Raw genomic sequence first — 17,260 nt, 5'->3', positions numbered from 1 at the left:
AGTTTTGTCTAGTAGTTAAGGAGCAACTTAAAGTGAAATCTATCACATTTAAACAGACATGGGCTTCGTCGAAGGTGGAACATACGTACTGGAGAAGCCAGTAGAAATGGACTGAAGAGAAACAGAAGGAGCCGATACTTCCAGCAAAGAGTGCATTGTGCCAGAGCCATTAATACTACTGTGGAGTTAGTACAGTAACAATGGGTAGGGAGGACAGCCGAGGAATTGATAAAGTATAAGCACACTCAGCAGTTAACCATCATCTCTGCTGTGTCATCCAAATAGTGTGCAAGAACGACTCGGTCATGTTGCTTTCTGATTCTGACTAAACTATATTTGCATTGCTCTGAAACTACAAATAACGTTCATAACTCCGTTTCGGCCAGTCATTTGAAGCATGGGAACGTCATGTGTGCATCGGAAGGAACAAAACCCCACAACAGAACCACGTCCGTACAGTTTAGAGTTGTTAAACACGAGCAGCACACCCAAGCAGCACTCCACGAAGACGTGCAGACTGTAGTTGTTTTCAAGTGCAACCAAGTGTCACTCGGCTTTCCCTTTCCAGATCACATGAATGAACACCTCGTCATTATTCAAGTCCTGAGAGGAACTTGGTACGTAACTAGTTTCTAAAACAGAGACAATGGGCGACTACCGCATTGTTTCATCGACAAAGGGACAAAAAACACAGGAACAAAACATATCTGACTAGTCGAGTCCAGCTTTGAGAGACACTCTGAGCTATGCAAGTGTGGGGTTGAATCAAAAGCTGAGTGACATGTGAGGACAGCATATATCTTTCCATCTCACTTCAAACGGGAAGAAAGATTATTGAACCTGTGGAAACCAGTGCAACCTGTGATTATGAAAGTTACATCAGTATCTTGTGAAGTGCATCATTTTGAACCAGCACTGAGCCTCGGAGGGTCACGAGTGTCATTCACCGCAACGTGATGAAAGCAACAGTTGCCAGCAAAGAGATTAAAATGTAAAATATGACACTCGATGGGTATGGCAACACACTTAGAAGCACTTGTGAACTGTATAACAAAGTGTCACCATAAGATCCCTTTCATATTATAGTAAATGTCATCACTTGATGAATGTATCTTCAAAACGTCTTTCAGATATTGTCACTGGAGTGAAAAGTAAGCGGAGCCGCTCGGATTGCCTTTGAGTGTGAAAATGGAAGATCTGGTCTGATGTGTGGCAAAACAAACAAACCCCTGCTCTGTTGGCGAAGAACCGATCTGCAAGCGAAAATAGTTTTGTGTTGGGCAAAGCATGTCTGTGTATTGTCTGCCGGTGACTAAGCTCCTGCTCGAGTGACCTGTCGAGTCACTCAGCTTTTTTCCTCCATTCATACATCGCCGGACCCCCCCCCCCCCCCCCCAACCCAAGTCTGATCAGGTATCCTCTCAACGGATCCAGTGTAGAAGGTGAGGGAAAACAGTGAGGTGGTTGTTCTCTGTGACACACACACAGACATACTCACACACTTGCGACATAAGCTCAGACAATAGCTCTCTTCAGCCCATTATCTGTGTCATTAGACCCGAGTTGCCTGTTCCTATCCAAGACCACACAAAGACCGGTGCCCTGGAGCAACGTGGGGAAGGGAGGAGGGTGTGAGAAAGTGTGTGTGAAAAAAAAAAGAGAGAACACGTGGCGCTCGTGTGTGTTTTATGATCGCTGCATTAGCTCCCGCAAGTGTTCCAATTCCCAGAGGGTGAATATTAGCAACAAGGGTTGAATGAGGACCTTGTGGCGCGACGGTAGCGTGCGTCTGACTCCAGATCAGAAGGTTGCGTGTTCAAATCACGTCGAGGTCAGGACCTTTTAAAAGCTGACCAACAGGAATTAAATATTGGGAAGTGTAATTTGCATATTAATGAAGGTGATGCCATTGAGACTTGTGGTTCTCGTCAAAGACGACGTACAGATACCATTCTCATTAGTTTGCATAAAGGACTGTCAAGCCTTTGGAGATGACCCCGCAAAGAGAGAGAACGAGAGGCGCGTTGCAGCTTCACAAACCACCGGCAGCAGTTTACAGGACCGATGTAGCGTTCTCAAGACAAGTTCTGCTCCGTAGACAGAGACAGTGGGAGAGATGTGATAAGTATGCAAGCAAGTGAACAAATAAGAGTCTGTGCTGTGTTCATTATCACTGTGTTATAGGTGTTGAAGTGCAATTGAATCAGTGTGGTACTTTGCAGAGACCGAAAAGAGAATGGATGTCTATAGGAACTGTGGATTTCCTACACATTGAAATACCTTCCCGCCGATGTGTCAATTCATTCAGAGTGATAGCGGTGTGCAATATTGTTTTATAGCAATTTTATACCAGACTTCTGAAAAAAACTAATTTCCCTCAGTCCTTCCATTCATAATTTCTGACTTCATGTTGTAGAAACAGTTTAACAGAGTAAACATGGTTTTGTGTAAAGCTCAGGAGATAAATGGAAGGTGCTTCAGTTAAAACAGTACATTATACTGACTGCAAACATCTGGCCAACATCTTCATAGGTCTGTCCTAAGCATCACATCACCTCGTGCCCTTGTGACCTTGTGCCATTGCACCCATCGGTGGTCCTTGCCCCCTGGAGTTGCAGGAAAAGCTGAGCCATAAGCGTTGGTAGCCTATCACACCCGCGCGGCACTGGTTGATCTGACCACAACCCCTGAAATTGAGGTGTCAATTTAAACAATAGCAGTCGACATGCTGAAGAAACTCAGTGTAAAAATCTAACAGCTAAGTTATGGGTTTGGGTGATTATTTATGGAGAGATAACTACTAAAATATCAACAAGTCATTGAGGGTGGACTGCACAATCTCCAGATTTTCATTGCCTGAGCAAAGAGTTTAGGCCCCACTATTAGGCTCTGACCTCTGACGTCTGGGAGACCAGACCTCCCTGTGATTCATCAGTCCAAGCCAGTAGTTCAACCTCTCAACCTCCCACTTTCAGAGTTTGCACTCTGCAGCACAATAACAGCTGTGATTTATGGAGTGTATGTTCTCCCCAGTGAGTCATAAACATTAGTGTCACAAACGCACACACACACACACACACACACACACACACACACACACACACACACACACACACACCCACACACAGATAAACACACACCATAGCTCCTTTATCTTTGCCAGAACATTCACTGCTGCCATCAGGCAAAAGTAAAACTGATTCAAAATAGAAGATTTAGGACAGTAGCAGGCGACTGCTGCAACTACTACATGAAATGCAACTTACATTTTCTACAAGAGTAAGTCCATAGATCTTAGCGGTATCATAGTTTGTTGGTTTCTTCAACTGAAAAAAATGTAACAATGAATGAGTATTGATGACATATGTGATAAGGGCTCAAGTGTTTGTTTGTGTGTTCAAAAGTAACAGCAGTTGAAGAATGTGCAGTTGATGAAAGGCAAACAAAAGCCTCAAATAATGTTCATTCTCAATAAACAGCTAAGTTCACTGACACATTTACCAAAATCCTGAGAGAACTTTTATTTATTTTTGGATTCATTTTTTCCTTGGTGAAGTAACGTGACAAAATGTCCTTAATTCGCTGTAGATATATGGTGTCACGCAAACAAATAATGGAGGAAGAATTTGGGTAGTCAAAATGTCCCTGTGGAGCTGATGCTGTTAATTCACAAAGAGATACTTAGTGGTTGTTTATAAAAAGCCTTCTTTACTTCTAATTGACCCAACTGACAAGGTGGTTGATTGACATCATACGTTGAGGGTGAGATAAACTTGTGTCGGTGTGAAGACAATAGTAGTTTATCCAATTATGGCTGTTCACCAGGTTTGCTTTCGCTCACTATAAGAGACAGATCGTCCCTTCAGGGCAGAACATTTGCCTCCAAGTGGATAATGGCAGTCCCAAACTGTGGGCTAAGCTCGGTCTGGTCTGTCTGTGAGTAGATAGTAATGAGGGAGGCCTTCCGCCGGTATTCCTCTGAGACAAAGTCACCTCCAGGGTCTCTGCATTATTGATGCCCTGCCTGCCCAAAGCAACCAGAAGAGAACAGCACTGAGAGAAATATGACACCCCGCTACACACAAACATGCAGCTCTGCACACACCGGAGGACTACCGCATGCTATCAGAGGAGCACGCTCAGAGACAAGTGCATCTACTCCAACAAAACTGGGAGACAAAGACAGGTGTGCTCAATAACACGCCGCTGGACAGCCCCACTCGACTGTCAGGTGACCAAAAACATGTGCATCAGTTTCATTTGACAATTTGTTGCACCATTTATATCCAAAATGGACCGGTTTTCTAATCCCAATCCTACGTTAACCTACGGATGAAACATAAATACCCTACCCATCACACTACTGAAAAATATACAGATGTTGCATGACTGGTGTGTCCAAAATTATTCCATTTAAAGGTGACCCATGTTTTTAACACAGTGATACCTTCAGAAGTATCATGTAAAATCAAATTATAACTAACAATCTGGATTTCATAGGATAAATCCACTTCCAAGCATTTGTTTACCCGATGAAACCCAATGAACTAGTGGTTGGACTGCAACTGTTTTGTGAATCTAAAGTGAGCATCCAGGACTTGACAGGTCCACAATATTGGCAGACTGCTCACAAGAAATGTACAAGGTCTCCGACTTCTCCGCTCAGTCACTCATCGCCATTGTTCCAGTAAACAACGCACTTCAAGCTCTACAGTTTGTGGGTTAGTGGTTCAGTTGGAAAAAACATCTTGCATTTGGATTGAACAAAGTGCCCATAGAGCCCAAAAGAAAACCAAGTTTGTTCATTAATTATTATTCCCATCTACTTTACCGAATGGAAACAAGCTAAGGTTTCCCACACAACTGGCACCAATGTTCACTTGTACTGAGAAATATTTTTTAATAAGAGTGGCTACGACAAGATGAATGACTTTGCAAGATGGATAGCTTTGTAGCGCAGGCACATATGAAAGGGTCAAAGAGATATATGTATATTTCCTTTGGCCAACAGTTAATGTTTCCCCACATTTGCACGAAGCGAGGTATGCAAGGGATGAAGCTGGTAATACAAGCCAGTCCGTCAAACACAGAGCCAAATCCTGCAGCCTCTTAACACGGAGACCCTCAAGCCTTCTAATTAGGGATGAGCTGTATGCTTGGATCAACCTCTGTGTCTCCCCTGCTGAGTGGTCTGCTGCTTGAACCAGGGATTTGTAGTCCCTGAGCCTTGTTTCTCCAGGACTACAACTACACGCATCACATAATAAGTACAACGTGGAAAGCTGAGCATCTGGTCTGGATAAAGAAACAGGTTGGACTGCTTGTGTGTGTGTGTGTGTGTGTGTGTGTGTGTGTGTGTGTGTGTGTGTGTGTGTGACATGCTGCCTCATGGCTCAGCTGCAACTGCCGCTGCGATGAAGTTTTCATTAACAAATGAAAACAGACATTATCACACAAGGATCTCATTGAGTAGTTTCATAATGTGACATCATTAAGCCAATTTAAGAGTAAACATTAAGATTAAGAGGCAGGAGGGACTTAAAAGAAAAAAGGCAGCAGATTGTGGATTTTTAAAAGCAGGTTATCTAAACTTCTGATATCTTCCGAATGGTCCTAAAACAACCATCTTTGGAACCTTCTGGCCACATGGATGTGCAGAAGCTCTATATACATGCATCACTTGATACATGCCCAACATATGGGTTACTATAGTGATGCATAAATGAGCTAAAAAAAAAAAAAAAATGTTAGACGTAAATGAGGACTGCACTATGAACTGGAGACAGCTCACAGTCTATGATTCAGCTTGGCACGCAGCTAGCATGTTGACTTGCATCCCAAAGTCACATTTGTATTTGCATGTTTATTAGCAATCTGACTGGAGAGGCAGCAGAGGTAGCTTGTTTGGGCAGCTTGCCAATTTCATCCCATTTGAGACAAGTGGTCGTTAGCAACAGCGGGAGGGCTTTTTATGCATACACACACACATGCACGCACACGCACGCACACACGCACGCACACACACACACACGCACACACACACGCACACACACACACACACACTGTTTTGGGCATCAAAGACTTCCGAGAATATTGGACAAGCAAGGCAAATGCATGATTTGGCAACGGGGGTGCACTAAAGAGAAGGTCATGTCTAATTATATGCAATTATAAGGTGTAATGTATTTGCGCAAGCTAACAAAATAATTAAATATTATGAAATAATATAAATACAATGTACCCCTGGCTTTAAGGATATCATATACACATGTTATACAATGTAATGTTATGGTTAAATCTAGTCTCTAGTTGACCCTGAATTTAAGAAAAGGGAAAATGTTCTCAGGGGTTTGAAGACTGTCGGTTTCAAATCCTTATCAGAAATCAACTAACAGAAACAGAGGGTGAGGGTGTCATGTTACTGAAAGGAGATTTCAGTCTCAGACCCTGAGGGAGACGTCCCATACAGGTCATCTGCTCAGCCTGTCCAGGACTGTAAAGAGTCAGATTTGGTGCAGATGTTTCATATCTGAGTTAACCTTTAAAATAATTTAAAGAAAGTCCATCACTCATTGCCAGTGTGTCCTTTTCATGACATACTATAATTGTTTAGTCGTAATTTAGGGGGAAAGGGAAAAGTGCAAAACATGCCATTGCCAAAGTGCGACACTATGGGTGTACAGACACTATCAAAACAGGAAGAAGAGAACGAAGAATGAATCTTCTCATTTAGTTGTGCCACTTTGAAGTTATTGTTACGCTGAGCATTTCATATTCAAAAGAGCCACACCGACAATAACAATAACTGAGTAACAGAATATATCCCTGTAATATTTAACAAGCAAAGCGAAGACAACTTAGCTTTCTACTCGAACAACCAAAGTGAATATTTGCAGGGACTCCACGGACTGAAAGTTGTTGAGAGCACTGTGAGACTCTTTGTCTACTTATAGAAGCAGCAGTCAGCACAATGTCGGCACATTTGGGTTTATTATTTCATAAGCACAGAGGTTACGCTTGCCAGATGGGACCGCCAAACGAACCAAGAGAAACACAGAGCGAGTGAGTCACCAGAACAGACGACCCGCAGTAGAGATGTCACGAGACACACAGCTCTTTCACAGACTGCAGATGTGGAACACAGAGAGATGGTCAGGAGACAGTTTTGATTTGTGTGTGTGTGTGTGTGTGTGTGTGTGTGTAGGAGGGGGTTCTAAATGTGGAACAAACATCAGTATGTACTACTTATTGTCTACTGTATAAATAGGAACTTAATTCCAATGCTCATGTTTCCAAGGAAACGAGGCAGCTCCCTCTGTCATCGTATCTGTGGATGGTGAGAACCCAGGATGGGGTGTCGAGTGTCAAGTTTTGGAATCTAAAATATGAGAGCAAGGACGTTTACCTGAATGCAATTTCATTGTTTAGGTGCACAGATTAATGTCGAGGATCTATGAGCTTTATCAATGGTACTTAGTGTACTCAGGTATTCATCCTAATGTGTACTTTGATTGTCACTTTGAATGTCGAATATCTATAAAGTGGCTATATATTTGTGATTCAGGTTGGCGACTGTGTCATGTGAACTTGCCGATCACGTCCAGTCTGACGTGTACCGAGGAGTGTGCTGGTCATGGTTTGAGAAGAAGCAACAGACCGTGACCATGCAACTCTCTTACACACTTTACACAAGAGCACACACCCCACAAAGGAAGGACGGAGGATCAGTACATTGAGAAAGAGAGTCTGAGTGTGTGTGTGTGTGTGTGTGTGTGTTTGTGTGTGGTGTGTGTGTGCGTGTGTGTGTGTGTGTGTGTGTGTGTGAATCCCAGTAGGCTCAAGACCAACACATGTAGAGCAGACACTGAGATCCCAGGAGTGTAAAGGCCAGCAAGAGGGAGTGGCAACTGTTTGGTCTTACATGTTGAGGCAGTGCTCGCCACATCTGCACTGCAACCGCTGCGCTCAAAATGAGCTCATGCAGTTCTCTAATGCCATGGACTCTAATGCCACTTTCATAGACAGCCTGGGCATCCTACATTGGAGGTAAAGTAAACGTGTCTCTTCTTTTCACAACCAAAGCTGCTCATACGTCCACATTCAGTGTCCAGTATGGTGTGACACTAGACAAATAAATATATTTCCAGACTAAACAGTGCAGAATTCCAACTGAGTCTGAGCTCTAATAATGACCCTCAGTAGCACACTATGCACACAAAGATGGACTACTTTGAGCTCCACGCGACCAATGAAATATCGTACTCTGGGTTAACAGCTTATTGTTGTCGAATTCCTGAACCTATGAATCTGTCAGAAAAAAGGACACTCAGACACAGACAGTCAACGGGAAGAGGCAGGGAGGGAGTGCTGATGAAAGCCACTTTCCAAAGGATTACTGGAGAAAACATCCAAGATCCACAAACCCTGACGTTAGAAACAGAGGGTTACGGTAAAGTGATTGACTCAGAAATACATCCAATACAAACAATGTTGAAGACAGCTATCTAAAGACAAAGAAAAGAAATGCCAGATGTGTGTCTGCACTTGGAGGGAGTTGTGTTTGTGTTTCCCGATGTCAAATGGAGCTCTGCTCTCGAACATCGATTAGTTGGGGATAATAAGTGATTGCTTGGACAAGAACTGGCAAAGTAAAGTGGAATTAAAGGCGCAGTAGGCGTGAGGACTGTCCTGTTTCAATAGAAGTCTGGACGTAACAGCTCTATTTACAGTAATACGTCTCTGGAGGATCTGTGTGTACTGTGTTTATGACTGCTGGAAGAAGAAACACACGTCTCTTATTTGCAAAGGACAATATTGCAAGGAAGGAATTATTAAAGAAGAAGCAGCAACAGTAAACTCCATTCATGTTTTTACCACAATGTTCTCACCACTCCTACCTTGCCACAGCATAGGCTCTAATCAAGATAACTAGAATGATTTAGTAAAAAGATATAGATTACATTTTTCTATTTAATTATTGTGATGATTGATTGATTAGTACACTGTGATGAATAGCTATTGCATATATCGTATATCCAGTACTGTACAGCAGTGGCCCACTTCAGTCCCCTGATTCCTATTTGTTTTCTTCTGAGCAGACCACGTCATGTAATTTAAGAAGCATTTCGACATCAGCTCAGACACAACAGAGAACTGTAATTATCAGGAAAATCATGACCGCCAATGTTGCGTTCACACCAATGCAATTTTTAGCTTATTCGCTTCATTCACACTAGACACGCCGGAGAGAGGGAGTGGCTTATCTCCATGGAAACCGAGCCAGTTATTTCCGACATTAACCATGGAAGAAATAACCCATATTACTGCTTTGTACATGTTGTGCAAGTCCCACAAACGTTGTCGGGGTTCATAACATCAAACAAATGTAGCTTTTTCTCATTTGGTGTGGACGCAGCTTTACTTTACATGGAGGGAAGCAGGCAAAAGAGTCATAGACAGAGCTGGAGAATCATTTAAAAGAAAGAAATTAATTTCTTCTTATAAGGTGTTTAATAATTTATACGGACAAAGTCCATTCGAGTCTATTCGGTTTGGAGAACAACAGGGAAAATCTATCTTAACACCAAAAAACACTAAGTTGTACTTCTTTGGTTCCCTAAACCAAACATGCACTTGAGGTAATAGAGGGAAATTACCAAAACTATGCTGTAGAATACACTCTGCAGAGAAAAGACCTTTGGTAAACTCCTCTAAACGGTGCAAAGCTGCCCTTTATAAACACTTTATATTTGTTTAGTTTTTCGTCAGGCTTTGATTTTTTAACAATCATGTCAACAACTTAAGTTAAGGATTTCAGAGCTGCCCACCAGCACATGAACACTTACAGCAAAATAATTTAGAAAGGTGAAAATCAGGATGAAAACTAAAACGGAATCAATGTTTGGCCAACAGCATTATGTCTCCTAGATTTCTGCCAAATTCATCTCGTATGTCGACCTGAGGCTTCACTGCTACTGTGACTCAGTGGTGAGCAGGGTTGTCCTTCAATCAGAGGATCGGAGGTTCAATCCCCTGCTCCGCTAGCCCATGTCGATGTGTCCTTGGGCAATACACTTAACCCCATGTTGCTCCCGTAGCTGTTCTACGGTGTGTGAATGTGTGTGAATGTGCACGTGAAACCATAGCCCCTCCCATCAAGGTGTAAATGTGTAAAAGTGCTTTGAGTGGTCAGAAGACTAGAAAAGAGCTCTACAAGGACAGTCCCGCCTTTAAGTGGCTGTGTGAAAGGGGATATACTATCTGTTTCATGTACACTCTTAGGTAAAGCTGGCAGAGAAGAAAAGAAAAGAGAGCTGTAATGCAGCATTAACATATCTGACTCCACATCAAACAGCTGTATGTTCAAATCATGTAGTGGTGAGTGCAGCGGAGCAAAGCCTTCAGAGATCAAAGCTGCACACCAGGGTTTTAACATGACTAAGCCCCTTTCTCTGTCTGGAAAGCCTCAATAAAATCTCAATAAAAGTGAACAATCTGCTCAACTCGTATACTTTACCAGCATATCCTCTTCTTTGTATTTTTTCATATGGTTCTCTAATTGCTGTGCTGATAGAATCCTCATCAGCACCTCCATTAAGCACCCACGTGCCAATGGGATTTTTTTCTTGTTTGTTCTAAAAACGTGAAAGAGAGCCAAATGACGTGTCATCCAAAGACAAATAAAAAGATGACGTTATCTAGATTAATTAGCTATGGATTCACAACATTGTTCTCATGGCACCCAGTTCTCACTGTTTTTTTTGTCCACGGTTATGCTGCTGACTAATGTGCAAGTGTCTTGAGATGCATGATTGTTTATTTATGTTGCTTAAGCGTTTATTATATAAGTATCACAGAACAATGGCAAAACTAGGGCTGCAACAACGAATCGATAAAATCGATTATTAAAAGAGTTGTCAACGAATTGCATTATCGATTCGTTGTGTCGCGCGATTATTACGCCACCCAATGAGACGCGGAGATGTTTGAGTATAAAAAAAACAGCCGGTAGAGCAAAGACCATCGGAGAGACCCCCCCGCCCCCCCTTCCTGCCCGCCTGCATGCTGCTGCCGGTGAAATTCCCCAATTTTCTTTCTTTTAAAAATTAGCAGGTGCGGCCTATAGATAGGTGCGCTCTATAGTCCTGAATTTACGGTACCTGTTACCTGTGCATTTTATTGCACAGTTCTGTTGAATAAAGGGTTGGAAATTAATGCTGCTTTTAAAAAAAAAATGTATCTGATTCATCGATTAATCGAACAAATAATCGACAGATTAATCGATTATTAAAATAATCGTTAGTTGCAGCCCTAGGCAAAACTATTCACGAATCTACCATAGTGTTGGCTACGGTGGTATGATAATGAATAGGCTTTTCCAACATTAAGTAGTGCATTTGAATCTTTTATTAATCTAGAATGAGCACATACACTCATTAAGCACTTCTCTGCATTGCTTTACATGTTTGTGTACCTAGACAATGTGAAGCATACAGTCCTCCACTGCTAACCTCTCAGCAGAAACAGTAGGGGGGGTCCTATAGAAATGTATCATGACTCACAGCCTAATGTGCAGATTAACTAATGTGCAGATTAACATTCAGCAAATGATTCACGGATTGGATTTGTGCTATCCAAGCACATCTCATAAATATAATGTCATTATGTTAGAATTCTGTCATTTGAATCTCAATAATCTGGATGGAGAAAAGGGCCAGTTTTACTTCAGCCTTGGTTTGAGATGTAAGGAAGATTTATTGAGAGTCATGTGATTATCATCTCAGAGTTCTAACATATTTTTTCAGGATTCATTCATGATGTCATTAATCTAAAATGGCATAAAGACAGTTTTTAGTTTTATTCCAAATGAATGCAATCTGCTTCTGTATCCTGGTGTGTCAACTCTAAGAGCAGCGTTAGAAGGAAACACACATGGCCACTTAGCCACTCGGCTGCTTTTCTGCTCACTGTCTTGGAGCTTGGCCGCAGAAGCAGGATCCAAAACCAAAGGCTGTCCGAGACGCCTGGCTCATACACAGTTAGCAGCCTGCTAGTGCAAGAGTAGAGGTGTGTGTTTGTTTGCATTGTGTCACTGAATAGACTTCCTGCTTTAGTGTCCCTATTTTTGGATGCACAGCATTCATAAAATCAGATTAAGGAGTCTGAGATTATTAAGATTGAAGGGCACCCCATTTCTTACAGTCAGAAAACTGGTGGTATCATTTGTCTCCAGCATACAAGAACAGTGACACAAACTCTCCTGTTTAGATCTGCATAATATATACCCACAAATCCCTGATACAGAGTCTGTTTATCCTTCAAGAATATAATAATTCCAGTCACCATTAATCCACTCGGAGAAAACAAACTGTAGTAAAGTGTCAGAAAGAGGGAAATCCCTAACCTCAATGGCAACTGAGTCTTCCAAACATACTAACTTTATATTTAACGTTCACGGTACCCACAGCTAATGAAGTGTCTGTAAAGCGAGAAGCAGTGCCATTCAAGATCTGCACTAAAAAGAGGGTTTGCATGAGAAAGGTTCACTTCGGAAGGACTGTGCTCATGTGGGTTTCATCATGTCGCCACAGGAGCACCAGGTGGGAAATATTAAGTTTAAGAAGTGAGACAGGGGACAATATTGAGTCCCCTGTCTCCAGGCTGCGACTGTTATGCCAGTGCTCCTTCAAGTCTTACTCCTACTACTACTACTACTACTAACCACTACTACTAACCACTACTACTACTAACTACTGCTACTCTCTACTACTACTACTACTCCCTACTCTCTACTACTCCTACTCCTACTACTACTACTACTACTACTACTACTACTACTAACCACTACTACTAACTACTGCTACTCTCTACTACTACTACTCCTACTACTACTACTACTCCCTACTACTACTACTACTACTAACCACTACTACTACTAACTACTGCTACTCTCTACTACTACTACTAACCACTACTACTAACCACTACTACTACTACTACTCCCTACTACTACTAACCACTACTACTAACCACTACTACTACTACTAACTACTAACCACTACTACTACTAACCACTACTACTACTACTACTAACTACTGCTACTCTCTACTACTACTACTACTACTACTAACCACTACTACTAACCACTACTACTACTACTCCCTACTACTACTACTACTAACCACTACTACTAACTACTGCTACTCTCTACTACTACTACTACTACTACTACTACTAACCACTACTACTAACCACTACTACTACTACTAACCACTACTACTACTACTACTAACTACTGCTACTCTCTACTACTACTACTACTACTAACCACTACTACTACTAACCACTACAACTACTACTAACTACTGCTACTCTCTACTACTACTACTACTAACCACTACTACTAACCACTACTACTACTACTACTACTACTAACCACTACTACTACTACTACTCAGGGTTGCAAAATTACGGGAATATTCAAAGTTGGAAACTTTCCACGGGAATTAACGGGAATAAACTGGAAATGTTGGGGTAATTTAACTGTATTTACCTTGTCATAAGCAGATATGCATGCAAACTTTTAAAAATGACATTTTTGACTTTTTTGACATATTGTGAGTATAACTTTATTCTTTCATCGAACAACATAAACATGAACGTTGAATAAAAAAGGTGTATTCCCTATGATCACCACCCCCAAACCCACATTTTTTTCTGTGTGTGTTTTCCCTGAATCTAAATGCTTTCTTCCTGGACCTCATCAACGTCCTCCTCACTGCTGTAAAAAGTTAGTCTACTGTATACAAATAAACTTGGTATTAAAATGAACATGGCTTCAGTTTACCAAGTAATCAATATGGTATATTACAAACAGTGTTGGGAAAGTTCACTTTCTACATGAACTAGTTCAGTTCATAGTTCATAATTCAAAATGTTGAACTAAGTTCACAACTCCAAAAAATGAACTAGTTCAGTTATTTTTTTTCAATATGTTGCGAGCTATAAGTGAAATCTCTATCTGTCTGCAATACCGGTCTTGGCCTCTACGCAACTCGGCGCTCTCGCACTTGCCAGGCATAGGGCTGAAACGTTCAGACGCAACACTGATGACAAAGACGTTCAAAAACAACAGAACGTTTTATGTTTACGTTTATGTTTCTGGCAGACAATATTCCCAACCAGCTGCATTCAGGGTCCAGCTGCGTGCATAGTCTTGTTCTCAACTACATTTAAGTTCCCTGTTAAACAAAATTCCTGTGGAAACTTTCCGGAAACTTTCCGCCCCTTTGCAACCCTACTACTACTACTAACTACTGCTACTCTCTACTACTACTACTTCTACTACTACTACTACTACTACTAACCACTAGTACTACTACTAACCACTACTACTACTACTACTAACTACTGCTACTCTCTACTACTACTACTACTAACCACTACTACTAACCACTACTACTACTACTACTACTAACTACTGCTACTCTCTACTACTACTACTACTAACCACTACTACTACTACTACTACTAACTACTGCTACTCTCTACTACTACTACTACTAACCACTACTACTAACCACTACTACTACTACTACTAACCACTACTACTACTACTACTACTAACTACTGCTACTCTCTACTACTACTAACTACTAATACTAATACTAATACTAATACTAACTACTGCTATTCTCTACTACTACTACTACTAACCACTACTACTATTACTAACTACTGCTACTCTCTACTACTGCTACTTCTCTCTGCTACTTCTCTCTGCTACTTTCTCCTGTTAGCTAATGGACGAGCCATGCAACCTTTAAAACCTCGGAATGTAGTGCACCACGCCATGCTCACGTCTCAACATGACCACCATCATGTTCTTCGCTTTCATATCTTAAAATATGTAACAAAATGTCTCCAATATCTGCTAATGCAATGTATAATCAGATAATGAGTGAACTGTGGAAGCAATGACCTTTCAATAGATGGACTTTTGACTGTGAACCGGGGAAAAGAGGAGATACTTTAAAAGACGGTATGAGAGAAAGAAAGCTTGATAGATAGAGATGGAGAAGAAGAAGAAAAACATGATGTAGAAGGAGAAAGGGTAAAAGTAAATACAGGAAACACTGGGGAGGGTGTAAAAGGAGGATAGAAAAAGAGGGAAGACAACAAAGGGAGGTGATGAGAGGGGAAGGAGGTTGAGAGAGAATAAAGAAGATGTTGAGAGAAAGCACCAGAGGCTGTGCTGCAAGGTTAAATCTAATGAGCTCAGTGTTTATCGACGAGTGAATTAGGGACACAATTACGCCAGGGAGAGTAGAAATGTTCACACACAAGCTTCTACACACCCACACGCATCCCATACGAGGTAATTTCAGAACCTGCTGATGCTTGAAACAAGACTGTAATATAAAGCAACCTCGATACATTTCATTCTCTTTGGCTGTGCATGAAGACACGGTGCCGCTGAGCTGAAAATAACTAGCAGCGATCGATTCAAACCAGCTCAGAGCTACAAGTGTGAGGAACATGGACACTTCCATGAGGACCGTAAAGTTTTCTTTTCACCCTGCCCCATGGGGACAGCAGTGGTGTTACTGTGCGTTATGTTATTTCATACTGCGCTTGTTTTCTCCTTCTCTCTATGATGTGCCATGAGCCGACACAAACACACAAACAGCAACGCCAACAACGTTGCTGTGAGATGCAAGGTGATGCGAATGCCAAAGTATCTGTTTGACTTCCTACAATCCCCTTGCTGCTCCATCACCCCTCCTTCCCCTCCGCCCAGTACTTACACTGAAGCTGTTCTCAGTCAGTGAGTGATGGAGGAGAGCCCATTAATCTCTCTTTAGGACCACCAGAGTTGAAGGCTTGATGTGAGAGGAGAGCCACTAAGGAGGGAAAACGTCTGTTTCACTTTGACTTCAGGGTATATGTGCATCACGGGGTGGTGGTGGTAGGAGTAGAAGTGCAGGGGTGGAGAGTACGCAAGGGAAATTGTGGCAGATTCTCATGCAGTCAGTTTGTGAAGATAAAGAGACCACTGTAAACAGTTCTAGGTTGATACAGCAGAGGGAGTTCAAGTGGACTGGTGTTTACCTCTGAGCTAGAATGTACAGCCAGGCACAAACCAATGCAGTGCATTTTTCTATCGATTCCTGGCCAATGAAGAAACAAAACACCTCCCATTTGGAGAACCTGTTTTGTTTCCAAAGGACGATCTGACTGTCATAAAGATCTACAGTACATATGACGAGAGGTGATATGCTCAAAGTTTAGCGTAACAAAGGAGTTTTTGCTTGGTTTTGGCAAATCATTAATGTGTAAAGTAAGAGCTCAAATTTGGCCCTGAATCAACTGCGAACTGAGGCAGGTTGAGATTTTCTTGGGAAAACTGCAGGCAACAGAATAACAAGAGATGATGAAAGTTTAGGTGCCTTGGGGCGCTCTGTCATTTGCAATGAGAAGGGTTGCTGGGAAATCTGTTTGGTTGTTAAGACACTGACAGGAGGAAACCGGCTCAACCAGATCATTCACCTAAACCTCACAACACACACACGGAAACGTAGGTATTCACATACACCCACATACTCTCTCTAGGACGATCAACACAAACATACATTCATTTGCAAGGAAGTTGCAGTGTCTGACAGGTGAAGATGGAGGATGTGTTGTGTGACACAAGTTGTCAGAGGTAGTAGAAGACTGCGTGGTGGTGTAATGTAATCTAAGACACCAAACACTCACAGCCAATCTGCCTTCTGCAAAAAATTGACTGGGCTGAAGTGAAAAGCTACAACCGACATAGGTGAAGAAAGAACCCTTTTATGCTCACAGTAAAGTTCTGACTGTTTTCAAGAGTTAGGCTACTGCATTACCCTGTAGGCATAGACCACTTCTTTTTTAAAAGCACACTGTCTTGATACACGTTTTTTTGTATTGAGAAAAGGCATAATTATATCCTGCAAATACATTCCCTCCAATGTACACATAATTAGAATTAAATGCAGTAGATGTATTTTCATTCAACCAAAGGCTGCACAATCAGCATCATATCTGGTCACCATCGTTTAGGCACATTTTGGAGATGTGGGGATCTGTTTGCAGGAACCAGATGCTATTTGCAGGCAGTCTCCTGCCCTGAGGCACTACTGATCCCTAATCATAGGGTATGAGGCGGTTGGCCTGTGAGTGACAAGTCAGCATCCTCACAGTCTCAGAAAACAGACGAGGACCAGAAATCCATGT

At 41.8% G+C, this 17,260-nt stretch overlaps 1 protein-coding gene and 1 non-coding gene across 4 annotated transcripts in view; one reads left to right on the top strand and one right to left on the bottom strand.

The window, feature by feature from the left end:
• Window positions 1-17,260, bottom strand: part of LOC117749660 (partitioning defective 3 homolog) — a 309,108-nt gene that overhangs the window by 276,431 nt on the left and 15,417 nt on the right. The window lies entirely within an intron of this gene.
• trnaw-cca lies at window positions 1,762-1,835 on the top strand. Its single transcript has one exon. It is a non-coding gene; the product is annotated as a tRNA-Trp (tRNA).

Source organism: Cyclopterus lumpus, chromosome 20 (genome assembly GCF_009769545.1).
Source record: "Cyclopterus lumpus isolate fCycLum1 chromosome 20, fCycLum1.pri, whole genome shotgun sequence".
Classification (NCBI taxonomy): Eukaryota; Metazoa; Chordata; class Actinopteri; order Perciformes; family Cyclopteridae; genus Cyclopterus; species Cyclopterus lumpus.
The sequence above is the reverse complement of the archived record's forward strand: the minus strand, read 5'-3'. Positions and strand labels throughout refer to the sequence as shown.